Genomic DNA, 17,032 nt, shown 5'->3' with positions numbered 1-17,032 from the left:
GAATTGCTCAGATGTGACAATCTTTCATCCTTGGACAATGTATCTTGTCCAAGAAAGCTACCAACTGTAACACAGAACTAGGTAAAGGATTCTGATTCAGTGAGGTATTCAGTGGATTAGTTTAACTGCAGGGGAACTGCTTCAAATATGAGTGAGAAATAAACATAATTTAAAAAACCCAAACTGATAATAACAATACTGCCAGGGAGATCCAAAGCCTAACAAGGCTTTGGGGATGAGGGTCGTTGGCATTAGGAAGAGCATTGCCAGCAGGTCAAGGGAGGTGTTACATCCTTTCTTTTCAGCACTGGTGAGACACATCTGAAATGCTAGGTCCAGTTCTGGGGTTCCATCAAAAGACATGAACTTACTGGCATGAGTCAAAGCAAAGAAGATTATTTAATCCAGCCCTGAAGATGATTTAGGGTTTGGACCATCTGACATACAAAGAGAGGCTGAGAAAGCTGGGACTGTTCAGCATGGAGAAGAGAAGGCTCAGGGAGATCTCATCAATGTGTGCGAATACATGGTTGGGGTGGGGGTAGGGTAGTAAAGAAGACGGAGCCAGACTCTTGTCAGTGTTGCCCAGTGACAGGACAAAAAGCAATTCATATAACATGAAATACAGGAAATACCATTTAATGGTGAGAAAAAAAAAATTCACTGTGAAGTTGCTCAAACACTAGGAAAGGTTGCCTAGAGAGGTTGCTGGAGTTTCCATCCTTGGAGATACTCAAAACCTGTCTGGATATGGTCCTGGGCAACCTGCTGCAGCTGCACCTGCTTTGAGCACAGGGGTAGGACTAGATGATCTTCAGAGGTCCCTGCCAGCTTCAGCCACTCCGCAGTTGTGTGATGCACAGTTGTTAGCATATTCTTAACCTTTATGAAACTCTCGCCTATTGTATTTGTCTCAGTAGAACCACTAAACTCTGGTCCAAAGGAGTCAATACCTTCTGGATGCAAGTAAAGTTGTTATAAAATCTTCCCTCTGCCTCCTCAATATTTTCTAATCACTTTCCGTGAGATAGCATTAGAGCTCCTGATTTGGAGGGAGTAACTTTTATGAGGCTGTCTGAATGGAGGAGTTTACTTTTTAAATACATCTTCTTTCAAATTCATAGCCTCTTTCCTATTTACACTTAGTTTCTAGTAAAGTCAAGTCCAGCTCACTATCATTATCAGAAATCAGTTTCAGTCAGGTTTCTTACCAAAACCATCCAACACACTTAATAAGGAGCAAATCAGGTAGCCTCTGAGACTGAGATAGGATGCATCCTTCTCTAATTCATTTCCTAAAATTTAGGGAGTAGGAAATAATTGACAATTTGTTAAATTTTTGGTTGATGTGCACCATCATGAGAAACACAAATGAAAAAAAGGAATGGTTAGATTGTGGAAGGCTTTGAGATTCATTTTCAGTAAGAGTTCGGTTTTTTAATAGGGATCCACAAGGAACAATATGGCATTCTGAAGCCAGAGGCTCACCTACCGCTTCATTGAAGTCCATGAAGTTAAGTTACTTCACCTAAGCTTAAGTTTTGATTCATCATACCTAATTTTTAATATATTTAATGTTTTCCATGGAAGTTTAGCTCTCTTGAAGGACAACAGACTGAAAAAGCAGAAGAATATGCAATCAAAAGCACCAGCTGATTAGCACTTTCAAACACTCCCACAGCTCAGCAGGATTTAATTAAGAAGTTAAAGGTAACAGGACTGATATCACATTGCCAGTTCTCTGAGCCAACTACTTTCCAGCCACCTTGTAAAGCTTTAAAGCACTCTATATTTGTTTTACAAAGAAGATGGACAATATATGATTATACATCTATCACTGATTAATGATAGTATAGGGAGAAAATATGATTAATAACTGATTTTTTGAGATGCTAAGTGCTTTTGTGTGTTTTGCACATCAATCTTCCATAAGTTCACATCACCCATGGGCTTTTAAAGATTCAAAACATCTTTCTATTTTTTCTTTCTCAAAAATCTATCTCTACTTTTTAATCACATGTAGATCTGACAATACATTTTCAGCTGACATCTTCTAACATAATGACGTGAAACAAATGTATAACAGAAAATGAATATGTATTTTTGCAATCAGACATATTCTGCTTAGCAACCACTCAAGGCACAGAAAACATGGTCCTGGCCAGGATTAAGATTGTACAAACTCATTGCACATGTAAGTCTACCAAGTGTCAACCTACACTGCATTGGATCATATAGCTGCAATGCAGTATTTAGAAAAAGAGATGCATCCATAGTAAAACTTCATAGCTTTATGCAGCAGAAAACCAGACAATACAGAGAGCCATGAGGTTAATTATCATGTTCTGCAGTTTCAAAAGCTGTGAACAGCAATATTTTTTTCCAAGGATCCAAACTGCCATGGCAGCCTGCATGAAAAAAAAAAAATTCAACAAAAGCCAACAGTGTGCAAAATCATCATAGCAAAAAAAAAAAAATCTCAAAAATCAACTTCATTTTTCATAAAATACAACTTTTACAGAAATAACGTCATCAGGCAGTCACAAAAATGAGAATGGCAAGGATATGATACTTGCCACCAACAGGATGTGGTTTAACTTAAACTTTCCCTCAAGACTATTTTTATCCAGTGAGGTTGTCTGAGAAGGAAGATAGTTGACATTTTATTGTTTTATTTCTGATTCATCTATTATAGATGTGCACACACAGAGATAGCAATAAACAGAGACAATTAAAAACACTGACAAAATACATAAATCAGGTACACTTTGGACTGTAATACAAACCACTAACACTCCTTAGATTTTCTTTCAGGGTTATGCAAATACAAATGCACTGGCATCAGAAATAGTTGTGTCAATCTAGCAGTTGACAAGTCTCTGAAGAGAGATTAGAAGAAACAATATATATCCTAAAATGGAAAGAAGGAAAATTATTTGAATGCATAGATAGGTGTTAAGAGTAGAGCAACTGACACTGCAAGTTGCCAGTGTGCAAGAATAAAATAGACATTCAGGTGAGAAGCAAATACAAGATCTCCCAGATGCAAAATATACTCGAAAAAGTACAGAACTAACTTCCATTTCAGAGTCACACATTAAGTCCCATAGGGGCATGGACGTGTTTTCCCCTCCCCCCAGTATTAATAGAATAAACCCAAACTATGACGGTAACAATAAAATTCTTTTCCTCTCTTGCCAGCTGCCCTAGCTTGCCAATAAAAGTTTTTGCTCAGATCCCAATACACAGATATTCAGATCACAAAGATTCTGCCATATAAGTGTTGTAAATAACTGTTTTAGAATGACATAAACAACTTCGATTAAATTTCTCTGTCAACACTTTGAGATCTCCTCTCTGCATCATCTGCATATGCAAAAGCAAGAAGCATTTAGTGTTTATGCTATGGGTACCTGAAGGATTTCACACCTCTAGGATGATTTTCCCATTTTTACTGCTAGGAAAAGGCAAAATGGGACTTAGTTTGATGTGTAAAAATATATTTCTGAAGACAAGGTGCATTTAATCTTGCATTCCCCAGTATATTGAATCTGGAAACAGTAATTGACTTTGCTGCTGCCAGATGAAACTGAACATTTGGACACTAGCAATGTTTGCAATCAGATAAGCATTAGAGAAAGAAAGCAGATTTTATTCCAGGGAGTACTCTGAAAATGTTAGCTCTGAGTGAAAAATGGAGAGAGGTAAAGAACTCCAGTGGACGAAGAAGAGCTCCAAAGCCATCTCACATTGCTACCATTTGTGTAAGAATGCCTTGCTATATTTTGCTTAACAGTTAAGAAGAACATGAGAAAAATTTGTCTCTAACCTCAAGCCCACTCAAGCCGACCTTGGATTTAAGATGCAAGATGGTGTGTGAAGTTAGAAGGAAGAATTGCAGAGCTGAGAAACCAATCTGGAACGCTCCTTCTCAGTTGGCATCCCCTCTTTCAGATTTCTTTCCCTAAGTACGTTAAAACCTGCAATTTTGCAATGAACGTCAAGGGTGGTTGATTTTGTCCTCCCTTTTATCATCACTTACTGTCCTGAGGGTCTTCTCAAAGGTTCTGACACAGGTAATTTGTTTTCATACATTCTAACCCTAAAAGGAACAAGAGTGCTGTTATTTGTATTGCTATACATATAGTGTCTTACACTGCCATGGTTAAAAGCTGTTGAACGCATACTGCATATACACAGATTGACAGTCCCTACCCCACAGGGGGTGAATTCACCCAGCCAATGTGTAGTGGGCCACTGCAGAAGACACTGTAATGAGGGCATAATGATTGCAAGCAGAATCTAGTCAGAATTTAACCATAAGCCTTGGTTGTGGAGACCCATGTGTTACCACGAGTGACTGCTATATAACCTCAGCACATACCCTAGCATTAGTACGCACTGACTTTAACAATATTACTTGTATGTACTGCTTGTAAGAGCATGTTCCTATGGAGATGTGTAAGAGCATAACGCTCTCGGCAAACCTTGGCATACCACCTGACATGTTCGGTATTGTACAAGTAAAAACACTCATAGCTTTGCTTACTTGGTATGCTGTAAAGATGTGAAGAACAGTGAGGCTGTTGAACCTCACCACAGACATGCTATGATCAACATGCAGTTGCTTGCCTGATGCCGCCTACACCAGATTACCCAATATCTGAAGGGACATAAGATAGCAAACACTTTTTCTACCATTTCTATTCTTCATCAGCTTTGAGTGTCCGTGCCTTTCATACTGACACCCCAGAAGAACTGATACCTCCTCAGTGCAAAACACCATGAGATACAAGATGGTGAATAAGACCATAAAGAAATGAACAAGTCATGAGGAAGAATAATAAATGACTGGAGGCGAGTCTCAGAGTGATAGCAATTTGGCCACACAAGAAAGGAACTAAGAGAGATGTTAGAATTTCTTTTGTATCATTCCATTTTACATAGAAAACCACCAGGGTAACTGATTAGATGCCAAACAAGCAGGCAGAGAAGTCTGGCATCACATGGTGATCAGAAGCATAAGACGACACCCTGCTAGCTAAGATCGAGCAACAAAGGTTCTTAAAAGTGAAAATAAGCCAGCAAAAGCAGACAAAAAAGAAGGGTAACATGATCACCCTATTGGTCTTTTGCTTTAACCATTACAATAGCATTCTGTGTAGAAATAAGAAAGGGAAAACTGCATCGTCAAGTTCAAAAAAACACTAAAAATAAGTAAGATAAAAGTGATAGCTGTATGAGTAGATAGAAAATCCTACGTTTAAAAAAAAAAAAACCCACACCAAAACAAAAAAAGCCCACCCTTAGAAGAGTTAAACAGTTATGTAGAACATAGGCCTGAGGGACAGGGAAGATGTGATGTGATCAGGAAAGGCATAATGGATGAACACTGGAAAAAAGACCAATAGCTTCAATGTCCTGGCATCATAAGGAAATGTCAGCTATAGAGGCAGGAGGTGACGCACAAAGGAGTCTGATCTTTGATTTTTCAACACTGAAATGGTGACTGAGTTTGCATCGGTAGATGAGATTATTCAAAAATAAACTCTAGAGAAAGGTAAAAGATAAAAGATCATTCTTATGGAACCTCTTCATAAAAATGGAGAGTGGATTTAGAGGATCCTGTGGTGGACCGAGTGTGATTAAACAGGTCTTAGCTATTCTATTCCTCTTCATAAAACAATGGATTTCTTTCATCACCTTCTGGTTGCATTTTTTGGGTGAAATGTGACCCCAGTTAAATTAATGGATTGACATTTTTCTATAGAACAGGGTGCACCTGTTGTTCCACAAAGCAGTAATGTTGATTCTTTTTTGCTTTTTTCTCCAGGACAGCATCGAACAAGACAGTACGCCTAGATAAAAACTGAAAATTCTGGATGACAATTATTTCCAACCAAGATTATTATTTTGTTTTCCTGCTAATAAAACAGCTGTTGGATCCAAAGGAGAAGGGGTCTGGAGCTTCAGAGGTCAGCTTTTGTCAACTTTCTCAAAACCCTCCCACCAGCCACCTAAACAGTGGGATCTATAAATGACACTCATCTGTTCTGTTCTTTTGGTGTAGCAGGATATATGAAAACAGATGAAGTTGTTAAACTAATTAATTACTAGGATGCATCATTTCCCAATATTCTTGTGTGTTCGCACTTTTCAAAAACCTCATCTTTGTTCCACAAAAATCCCTTAAAACAGCATTTTCCTTTCTGCACTTCCAAATGTTTCTTGCTATTCAGGCTCTGACCCTTCATCTTTCCACCCTTATGTCAATAGTCCTACAGCTCCTGCAATGCTTAGGTGTTTCCCAGCTAGCTTCTCTCTCCAGCTTCAGTATTGCTATAGGCAGAGAAACAAAACAACACAGAAATTCTTCTCCCTGCCTTCTTTGGGCATCATGTGCCTTTTTCAGAAAAGCAAAAAGCAACTAAACAATTTCTGGCTTAGTGACCACCTCCCCACCTATTCCTCCAAGGGAAGCTCATAGCTTTGCAAACGTTGCTGCTTCTCTGAAAGCTCATCTAAACTCCCCTGGTTCACGACAACAAGAGAAAGCTCCAACCTCCGAGCTTTGAGCTTGACTTTTGTTTTTCCAAATTCAGAGCCAAACTTTAGACTAAAGAAAATTTTGCAAGTCGAAGCTTTATTTCAATGTATGAAAGCCAGAGAAAATCATATGGCCACTTTTCTACATTTGATGAAGAAATTATTTAAGTCATACTACTCCATTGCAGTCCATCTGCTTGTATATAAAAACCTGATCATTTCACCTGCAAGCTGATCATCCCAGAACTGGGATTACAGACTTGCGTAGTTGTGTGCCCAAGTTGGTTTGTTTTGATTTTGTTTGGTTTTTGTTGTGTTTTTTTTTTCCTATGGGGACTGTTCCATTTGTCATTTAGATACAGATTAGTAGTTATATTTTGCACCCGCTCAAGGAATGACAGAAAAACTGGCATTAATTATATCACAAGCGTCTTTTCTAGGTAGTTACAAACTCTTTGTCAATTATTTCCATGAAAAGCAAAACTATTCAATTTGTACATTTGCATGATCTGTTGCAAGTGCAAATGTTAAATCATTTCTTTACGAAGAAGTACATGGAATTTTGCAAGTCTTTCCATAGAACATTAAATTGAGTTTTCATCAAAATAGTATATTGAAATAAGAAGTATGCATCTAAAACAGTAACCTACCTGTTAATTAAACAATAGTTTCTTATGCTGCTTTTGCACTTATTCAGTAATGCCCTGCTCTGCATTTATTTAATATCAGCAAGGATTCAGCAACATCACTCAGTGAAAGCCAGGAGGACAGAATCTCATCTTACTACCTGTGATTCCCACATTTCAAACACTCGTGAAATTGCTGAACTGGTGAAACAGTGATAACTAGAACTCTGACAAATCGGCATCTTATAGAAGCATATACCATCAACTGGGTTTTGCTAGTCCATTTAAGGGAATATGAGAATTCCCCTGCCACAAAACAAGGTCTGCCTTCAATACCCTCAAAATCTGGGTACCTCCATGACATGTAATGGTCTGATTAGGTGGGAGGTAACATTAGATGATCTAAGGATCCTTTCTAGCTTCAGACTGTACTAAATCTATCAATACCGAAATTAAAACCAGCTAGTGTACAAAGGTTAACAAAACAATCAGCTTTCTGCAACTGTTTTTGCTTTTGACAATATCATGAAGATTTTTCTGCTTCTCAAAACTTTAACCAAAGAAAATGAGTAATTCATTATGGCTTATTGAATAAATTGTGGTCTAATTTCATAAAGAAGATATTTGTTAATAGCTATATTACCAACAGTAAAGCAAGACGAACAGAATGCCTTGATTGTTCACATCATCTAGTATAAACAAAAAAACAACTTGCAGCAGCTTTGAAGGGGGAGGATTTCAACCACAGATGGCTGGCTGCAAAGATGGATATCAAAAAATAATGTTGACTACTAATTCGTTCATGCGGGAGAAATTAAGTGCAGGCTTGGCAAATGGAGACACATTGCTAGAGGAGGTTCTTCCAAAATGTTCAAACCTGTCTTTGCCATCTAGCATGTTCAGATGCAATGAGATGGGACTTTTCCAAATGCTGCACAGCATACAGAAACTTAACTTTTAAAACCAGTTTTCTCAGGGTGGAAGGGGGAAGACAGGGGCAGAAAGGATTTCTGTTCTGTTGAAGGGGAAAAAAGGATTGTTTATCATTGACGTATTTGCCACTCACCAGTGTTGCAAAGGGATAAAGAAAACTGCCTATGATTTACAAGCAGAGCAGGTCAGCATATAAGACTTCAAATGTTTCCAGGGTGACAGGGAAGAAAAGTCCTCAGGCATGCCGTTTAACTTGAGTAAAATGTAGAAAAATTATTCTCTCACTTAAAAGCAAGCACAAGACTAGCCATTTTTCAGAAGGGGACTAGCTGTAATTCTTTGCTCTTTCTCCTTTTCTCATACCACTTATAACCTCCAACTCCCACCAACTTCTTCTGCCGTAAGTAGCCACGCAGCTCATAGTTGAAATTATTGTAACAGCAATTCTGTAATAAGCCTGATCAAAAGAGTGTTTTCAAATTCAACTAAAGTTATTTACCCAAAAAGTTTAACAAAGTTTCACAGTTTTCTAATTCCGAATTATTCTGCATAGCACTGCCATCCTTACTTACAAGGAAAAGAAACTAATGGAACCATGTGGCAATCTTTATTTTCTCAGTTTCTCCATTAGAAACACCTGCCCCTTTCCTTTTCTAGCAACAGCTGTGACTTTTCAGTCCCACGTTCTCCGCGCCCCGCTCCCGTCAGTCCCGCCGCCGGCGACACGGGACTGCCGCCGCCCTCCGGCTCAGCACCCTGGCCAGCGCCGCCCGTCCGCCGCCGTGGGTGATGACGGGAGGAGGTCTGTCCTAACGAAACTGTGATGTCAAACGAAATCGTTTGTCTCCGTCCTCACTTTTCTTTCCTGGTAGATCAGACACGTTGGTAATAACACATGGGTGCCCTGATGCTGTGCAGTTTCAAAGCAGCTGTTGTCACTCAATGACACTGCACTACATAGTAAGAAAAATTTTTCCAGGGTAAACGTCGTTTGCAACCAGGAACTGGTTATAATTTTTACAATTTTTGTTGTAATTGTGGTGGAAGAACGAGGGGTGGAGTGTATGTAAGTTGTCCACCTTTGTCAGCGTTGTGATGATGTTATTTTGACTTTGGATGGGGAATCCTTCTTGTTAATGTAAGTGAAGTTTGTGAAGATTGTGTGATGTATGTATATTTTAATGACAATTCTGGTTTATTCAGATAATGATAATAACTGGTTTATAAAATGATGCTGCAGACAAGCAACTACTGACCTGCATTTTACAGAGCTGTAATTATTCACTATCTCTGTTTCTCCAGTTTATGCTCAAATTTCATTACGCTCAAAACAATGCCCTTGGGAAAAGCATCTGGAGAGTGCAGAACACATCTGTTCCAGATCTGCTACATAAATGTATATACACTGTTACAGAAACATACAATGCTATAGAAATAACTAAGACTAATTTCACCCCTTGGTTCAAATACAATTTGCTGACATTGCTTTTTATGGAGGGGAGCCTTACTCCTAAAAACGCTAAAACTGATTTTGCATAACTTCAGTTAGGAAAGACTTATCAACACATCTTACTCACTCTCCTTGTATTAAAAGAAAAACGTAGGCAACCTCACTAGTTGGTTTTGATCCCATATCCAAATTTGGTAGAGTTATAAGGTTTCTGAATGACAGGTATATAAATGCTGCTGTGTTTCAGATCACACATTTTCTGGACCTCTATTGCTACTCAGCCTCCACCCCTCCTCCATGAAGCTTTCTAAAATAACTGCTGTTCTGTCAGTTACTGACAGAAGACACATCTGCAGTTACTCTGACTTTTTAATTTTCCTGCCTATTTAAAGATCTTGGATTTGAGTTCATAAATCATTGAAATTATCTTTCTTCTTAGGAAAAAAAATAACACATAGAACCAAACAGTTAAATTTCAAGTCAGCAAAATCACAAGTTGTGGTGAAAAGCTCCAGATGACACGTATTTAAAAGATATCCATGCAAAGCTGTTTAAAAATTAAAAATAACTCACTTCTGAAATAAAGTGTGCTTTAGTTTACATGAAAGTACCTTTTCACACAGCAGAGGCCTGAAATCTACCAACTTTGCTGTCTGATCAGATGACTACATTAGCAACCGCTTCAGTGGCACCGTAATCTGTACAAGTCGTGTACAAGTCACATGAGCTGCATCTGCCCTCAGTAAAATGCAAGTACCTATGCTGTATTATACTGTTACGAAAGACAGATTTAATTCACTACATTTTACTAATCATTGCAGCACGTTACAGACTAAAATTAAATATACAGCAGATAACTGTGGCCACTTATCTTGCAAAGAATCATTTTACTCAATATGCAGATGCTGATGTTGGAAACTGCACTTGTTTTATGGACTCAGAGAAAGCGTGGCAGATTTTTACACGTTTCCTCTGCAATGAAAGAGCAAACAGAAGGGAGAGTGAGCTCATACTATTTTATCTGAACATCCTCAGTTGCACTGTGTTATGTGACCCTGACCTATTACAGCTTTAAAACCCATGCTTATTTTAATCCTAAAAGTAATACCATTGACTTCAGTTCTCACGTGCCTTCACAACTTGAGGCTTCAGTTCAGACTGAAGAATCATTATGAATGGTCAAGCACTATTAGAAGGAGTAGGAAAAAACATCTGTTTTAAATCAGGAGATTTAATCCGTGACTCAACAAAATACAAGAAGAATTTTTATCTGTCTGTACGAACTCTACAATGCTATTCACAGTATTGATACTCAGAGCAGAACCACATCTTTTTGTTCTCTCTTCTTGCAGGTTTCTATTTTTATACTACTCTCCTATCCGCAAAGCCTTTCGCTCTTAAAAATAAGCTTATTTTGTCATTTAAATCCCCCAGATCTCCGTAATTTCCTCAAGTAAATAGTATTGGTTCACAGCAAACCAGTAATTTTCACAACTATGACCAATCTGAAAGCTTTTCCTTTTGTTGCAAATTTAGAGCACATAAGTACACTTACATAAACTTCTAATAAATAAAATGGGTTTTAAAGGAAGGCAGAAAAAAGATCCATTTTAAAGAAAAAGATTTTAGAGTCTGCTCCGAAGCTTAATTTAGGAAACGTTCCATGAGAGCCATACAACTAATCAGAAAAAAGGAAGAGATGCTTTTTCTACAATATTTTCTTGGTATCTCTGGAACATCCAGAGCCTCAAAAGGTCCTGTATCTTTCCTGTGATCCATCCCTTTTCAGGTTAAGTTCAAAATTTCTTTGAAAGTAAATCTGGACAACTTTGACAGTATGAACATGAATGGCCTTAGGCTCTAAGCGTATTCCTAACTAATCTTTTGCCATCTGGGGGTTACTCTGCTCCATGCATTTTTAAGACCTCAGTCAGCACTTCAAGACATTATGAGGAAAGTACAAGCTGAGGACACTTACAATCTTAATAAAATATGTTCAGTGTAACAGGCCAAAGAAAGAAATTTATTCTGAAAGCAGACGTTTGACATTTACTAACTCACCTATTTGCTGTCTGTATTGTCTCAAGTGTTTGTATTTGCCCTTTTCTGCGCTTTAATATTAAAGGACTATATATCTCCTTCTCGCAGTTAAAATCAGACCCTAACTGAGTGGACTGTTGTAATTGTAGAGAATTTTGTAGCTTCAAGTGACAGATTTATTTCAAACACAGTTTAATAGAAATATTTATATATTTAAGATTATGTACTCCTGATAAATCTTAAGGTAATCTTGATTGTGCAACTGTCTGCTCTTCATGTCGTCGAAACTGGACAGCCACCCAGGGACTACTCTCACGTTTTATCTATAATTTGAATGAATGAGCTCTTTCACATCACTATCTATGTTACTGAAATGTTTAAAATGCACATCTCATCTCCTTGATGCTATACTTTTATAAAACCATATGAAAAACCTAATGTGTTATTATCAACATTCCTAAATGTTTTTCACTGCATACTGTACCTTTCTCTCATCTCAGGTGATACTGCTGTTGGACTAGTAGCCTCCACTTGTATATAGGCCAGCAGGAGACTCCACAACAGATGCTAGCTTTACATTGAATTTATTCCATGCATGCTTGACAGCTGCATCACGGCAACAGACCAGGTAATGGGGAAGAGGAGAAAGCAACTTTCACAGCTTGTCATAGCTGCAATTATTTACTTACTTACATTCCTAACTAAAGAAGTTAATTTCTTGAGTAAAAGGACACAAACCACATAGGCTGAGTGAAGTTACCTCACAATATACCATACTAGCTCATGAAATTGAAACGGAAACTAAACAGTAAGGTTACTCTATATGAGGTCACTGTTTGAAAACAGATTTAGACAGACAGTTACTCAGATCTCCACAATACAACTAAAAATGAAGCCTACTATTATGAACCACTTAGGGTTTATTTTATAGCACCTATAGCCAGATATTTCTGAAGGTAAAAGTTGCTATAATTAAAGGGTTCAGTGGTGCCTTGCAGAAAAGAAAGGTTACTTAGGAATGTGCATGGATATTGCAGTCACATGCCATTATCCACAGGACAGAGAATCAGCTCTTAAAAGTGAGTATAAGCAGAAGCTTATGTTGGATTAATTTTTAGTGGAACCTGAATGTCCAAAACATGCCAACCAATAAATCTACATTGAGCAAGCCAACATGTTCTCTATACTTCTTTTGCGTAGCATTTTCTGTGAAAAAAAACATAGCTATTGTAAAGCAGTGATATAAATTGGAAAATTTTGTCTTTAACGTTCAGATGCTAATGACATAATGGTATTTTAGTACTAGCAACCACTGCATTAGCAACTTCAGAATGTGGATGTAAACTTTGTAGATACCATAGCACTTGCACTGCTGTGGCACCACTTTAGGATCACCAGTACATGTATTTCACAGTGTTCCTCCAGAAGTGTCTCTTCCTTTAAAAACTGAAGGTAACACAGCCCTGGTTCTGGTTTCTTTGTTAAGAATTTTTTCAAACAATTTTTCTTTGTTCAGAATTATTGCCAAACAGAATAGTATTTTTGTCAATTTCTTATTTTTTAAAACCTTTTTTTTATTGTTTCCCTCCCCCAAATCTCGGGGGGGGGAAGACAGCAATTCATAAACTAAGGCCTTAAAGTTCTTTTCCAACCTAAATGATTCTATGATTCTATGATTGTATAAGCAAGTTTTTAATCAAAATTCCTGAAGAATGTTCTGAAAGACATGGTAAATTTGCATTTGAACTCATAATAACAGTCATTATTGTAAAACAGCAATGGTATACTTGTGTCTCATCTAAAAAGTGTGAACTTGGCTTTTATAACATGAGATCTCCTACAGAGCTGAATAGAAGTATGTACTTGAAAAAGGCTCCCAAACCTTGAAATGGACAGATTTTGAGCTAGCTAAATGAGCAGAAGTAAAATAATGTTTTAGAAAGATCAGAAGGACACACACAAGCACTGTCAGTTTTATAAGGATCCAAAAATCTAGTATTCAGAAGCATCTGGTAAAGTGAAAAATTTTATGTTACTAATGCTATGACTACTCAGACTTTACAGAGCTTTTTTTTCTTCCAAAGTATGTGGTTGCTATCAGATGTAGATGCAGATCACTATTCCACTCTTAGGTTTCAGCCTGTCACAGATGAAACAAACACAAACAGTTATGTGAATTATTAAGTGTTTGTGACATCTCACAGGACCTAGAATTCTTCCCTGTGAAATGAAAATTATTAGTCTCTATTGCTTAACAAATTACTTTCCTAACAGGCTCAAATAAATATATTGCCTCTGTGCATCTCCCCATTCAGACAAGGAATACAATTACACCCAGTATCTTGTGGAAAAGAAACATAAGGCTGTTAAGATTGAACAAAACTGACAGCACACTCTACGCAAAAGACGCTGACAATGTGTTTTACTTTTTTATGATTATATATAGTCACTATATAATATAAGTTTCTTTTTATGGAAACTAGTTCCCTGAATCTATCTGGAAAACTCATCTGAATGAGTGTAGGTATACAAGATATCTAGCATAATTACTAACAGACTGCTCAGGAATGGAGGCAAATCTCCGTATTTGTGAATGGTATATTCTGCCATTTGTGAACAAATATGTGCACAAGGTCTCCATTTGTTTAGTCTGAAAAAAAATCATAGTAACTCTTCACTAGACATTACAATCAAAAGTAATCATTCCCACTGACTAAATTAATCCAATTACCTAATATTTTCTCTACTTGCAGTTGACAGTTCTACTGTATGGAGGGCCAAATTTATAAAGCAGTGTCTTTCCAGCTTCAAAGAGAAGGTACTGATTGGTACATCACTAAATAAAAGCTTTTTAAACCTTACAGTTCCAGCAATGGCCACAAATCCCCAACATACCTCAGCTGTGCGAGGAACCTTTGCCTTACCAGAAAACTACAATGAATAATAAAAATGGCATTTTAATAAAAGAAGTCAAATCCTCTAGCCTAACTTTGTGCATGTTAATAGTTCCAGGAGTTTAGAGGTGGAGCAGCAGGATCCCATTGGGAATAAACAACAGAACGAGAAGTCAGGAAACCCATGGGCTATTCTCAGCTGTATCACTGACCTTCCCTGTGACATGTTAACGGCTTTATTTCTGTTCCTTACTATCCTTGAGAATGATAAATACAAATGATAAATATGAATGATATCTCAGACCATTGACTATAAAAACTTTGACTGCTATGTATACATGGTATGTGACTTAAATACTACTATATGCAATGTTTCAGATATGAACACTATACCAAAGAGGTTAAGCATGCGGCTTCAAGGAAGAGGAGTGCAAATAAATAAATAAAATTTAAAAGGAAAGAAAATAAAAAACCAGAACAGCTTGTCTATAACCTACTGCATGTTCACTGCTGAATATGATGTAGTTTTGAAAAATCACCAGAAAACGATTATGTAGTCATAGGGTACAGCCTATAATAGATAACAAGCTGAATATTGGATTTGCTGTTTTGAAGTCAAACTCAGAACCAGTAAGTTAACTCTCAGGCAGGCAAATGTAAGGCAAAAGAGCATTTAGGAGAGTTGACAGAAAACACAGCTATGAGCAGCAGTGCAAACTATGCAGCTAAGGGATGGGGAAGTATAATAAAAGACCAACGTGGCAAACTGGACTCTTCTTCAACCACAATGAAGAAAAAGCAGAACTGGGGGGGAGGGGAGGGATGGGGGGAGGTGTCAAAACAAACAAACAAAAAATCAAAACAAACAAACACACACCCACACACCCCCAAAAATAAAATAGGTCATATTACTAAAGAGGATTACAAAAGAAAACAAGGGCTTGCACAGGCAATCTCTGCAAAACAAGGGCAAACAGTGGGAGTCATATCAAAGGCAAGGGGGGGTTACGAGGAAGACCAAAAGCAGTGTTGGACAGCTAGTTGGCCCAGAGGGAAAAAAAAACAATCATAAAACCTCTACAAGGCACAAGTTTAATGCCTTTCTTCCACTAAAAGGTCAGCTCTGTTCAGGTGAGCAGAAGAATCCTAACAGCTTTGTAACAGCTTACAACTGGGGAGAGCATATATCGAAGAGTACCTAGATAAATTACATGTTATCGAATTTGCTGGCCTTCATAAGTTTTATCTCAGAATATTAAAAGAGTGATCTGAAGAAGTTTCAAAGCCACAAGTGGTAATATTTGATCACTCAGGGGAAATAAGTGAGGAAGAAGAAGACTAGAAGAAAGCCAGATTGTCACTGTCTCTAAAAAAAGAATACAAGAGGAAAACAGAGTCCACACAGCTTCACGCCCTGGAGAAATACCAAGAAAAAGAAAATTAGGGAAACTATTTGTCAGCACCAGAGAATGAGGAGGACATGACTGGCAACCAACTACCATTTTGCAAGAGCAAATCATTATCAAACTGAAAATTTTCTCCTACACTGTAATAGGCCTCATTACTGGTAGAGGTAGCAGATGTCACACACTTTCACTTCCATGCAGCTCACGACATTGCCTCATACAACCTGCTCAGAAATAATACAGGGAGACAATCTAGGAGAAAATGCTACAGGGTCAGTGAAACACTGGGTAAACACATTGAAATAATAGTTATAATTGGTTTGATAGTTAAAAATAGTTATAATTTATTCAAATGGACAGATGTGTCCTGTGTCTGCTCCTGTGTCTGACGCTGCTCAGTGTTTTCATGAATTACCTAAATAAAAGAGGTCATTAATGGACAGGTCATAAGTGGTTTAGCAGGATAAAACTATGTGTTTTTTAACACGGACACTACAAAGCTCAAATGTACACTGGAGAGCACACAAGAATTACAACTGATCTTAACAAACTAGAGAAACTAGTCAGGAAGATCCCTCCCCGACTAACTAACTTTAAAGACACAAATACCTTCCTGAGCCAAAGTGAACCTTTGTTCTCCAGATGAAGCTACATCACACGATCAGTCTTTCTACACCCACATGCCCTCTTCAACATAGAGGTGAATCTTGGCAAATCTGGAGACAGCTGAACACATTTTCTGTTATTTCATATTTAGAGAGAAATTTACCTTTGTCTCAACAGTTTCCTGCAAACTACTGCTAGTACAAGGAGACACTTGATGCTGTAGGCTAGTGCACTTTGAGCTGGTCCTGGCAATCTGGAGTGCCCTCCATTATTCCTCATTCTTTAGAAACTGGATTTGTTAGTCCTTTAGGCATAGAGCAACATGCTTTTCCCTCCTTCTGTGCAAGCATTTGGTAAGGGTACCAAATAAGACTGCTGCACATTGCTTATTAATGGTGTCAGAAATTCATTCTGAAAAGGAAATCAAAGACTTAAATAAAACGTAAAAAGAAAGTCTTTCCTCCCTGTCTAAAGTAAGGCCCAGCTGAAGAGCTGAAGGCAGATATTTGTGTTTTTAAAGAATAGAGCTTA

At 37.7% G+C, this 17,032-nt stretch overlaps 1 protein-coding gene across 3 annotated transcripts in view; it reads right to left on the bottom strand.

Moving 5' to 3' along the window:
* The window catches only part of CAMK4 (calcium/calmodulin dependent protein kinase IV), a 175,954-nt gene that overhangs the window by 129,204 nt on the left and 29,718 nt on the right, over positions 1-17,032 (bottom strand). The window lies entirely within an intron of this gene.

The sequence above is a fragment of the Mycteria americana genome, chromosome Z, assembly GCF_035582795.1.
Source record: "Mycteria americana isolate JAX WOST 10 ecotype Jacksonville Zoo and Gardens chromosome Z, USCA_MyAme_1.0, whole genome shotgun sequence".
Taxonomy (NCBI): Eukaryota; Metazoa; Chordata; class Aves; order Ciconiiformes; family Ciconiidae; genus Mycteria; species Mycteria americana.
The sequence above is the reverse complement of the archived record's forward strand: the minus strand, read 5'-3'. Positions and strand labels throughout refer to the sequence as shown.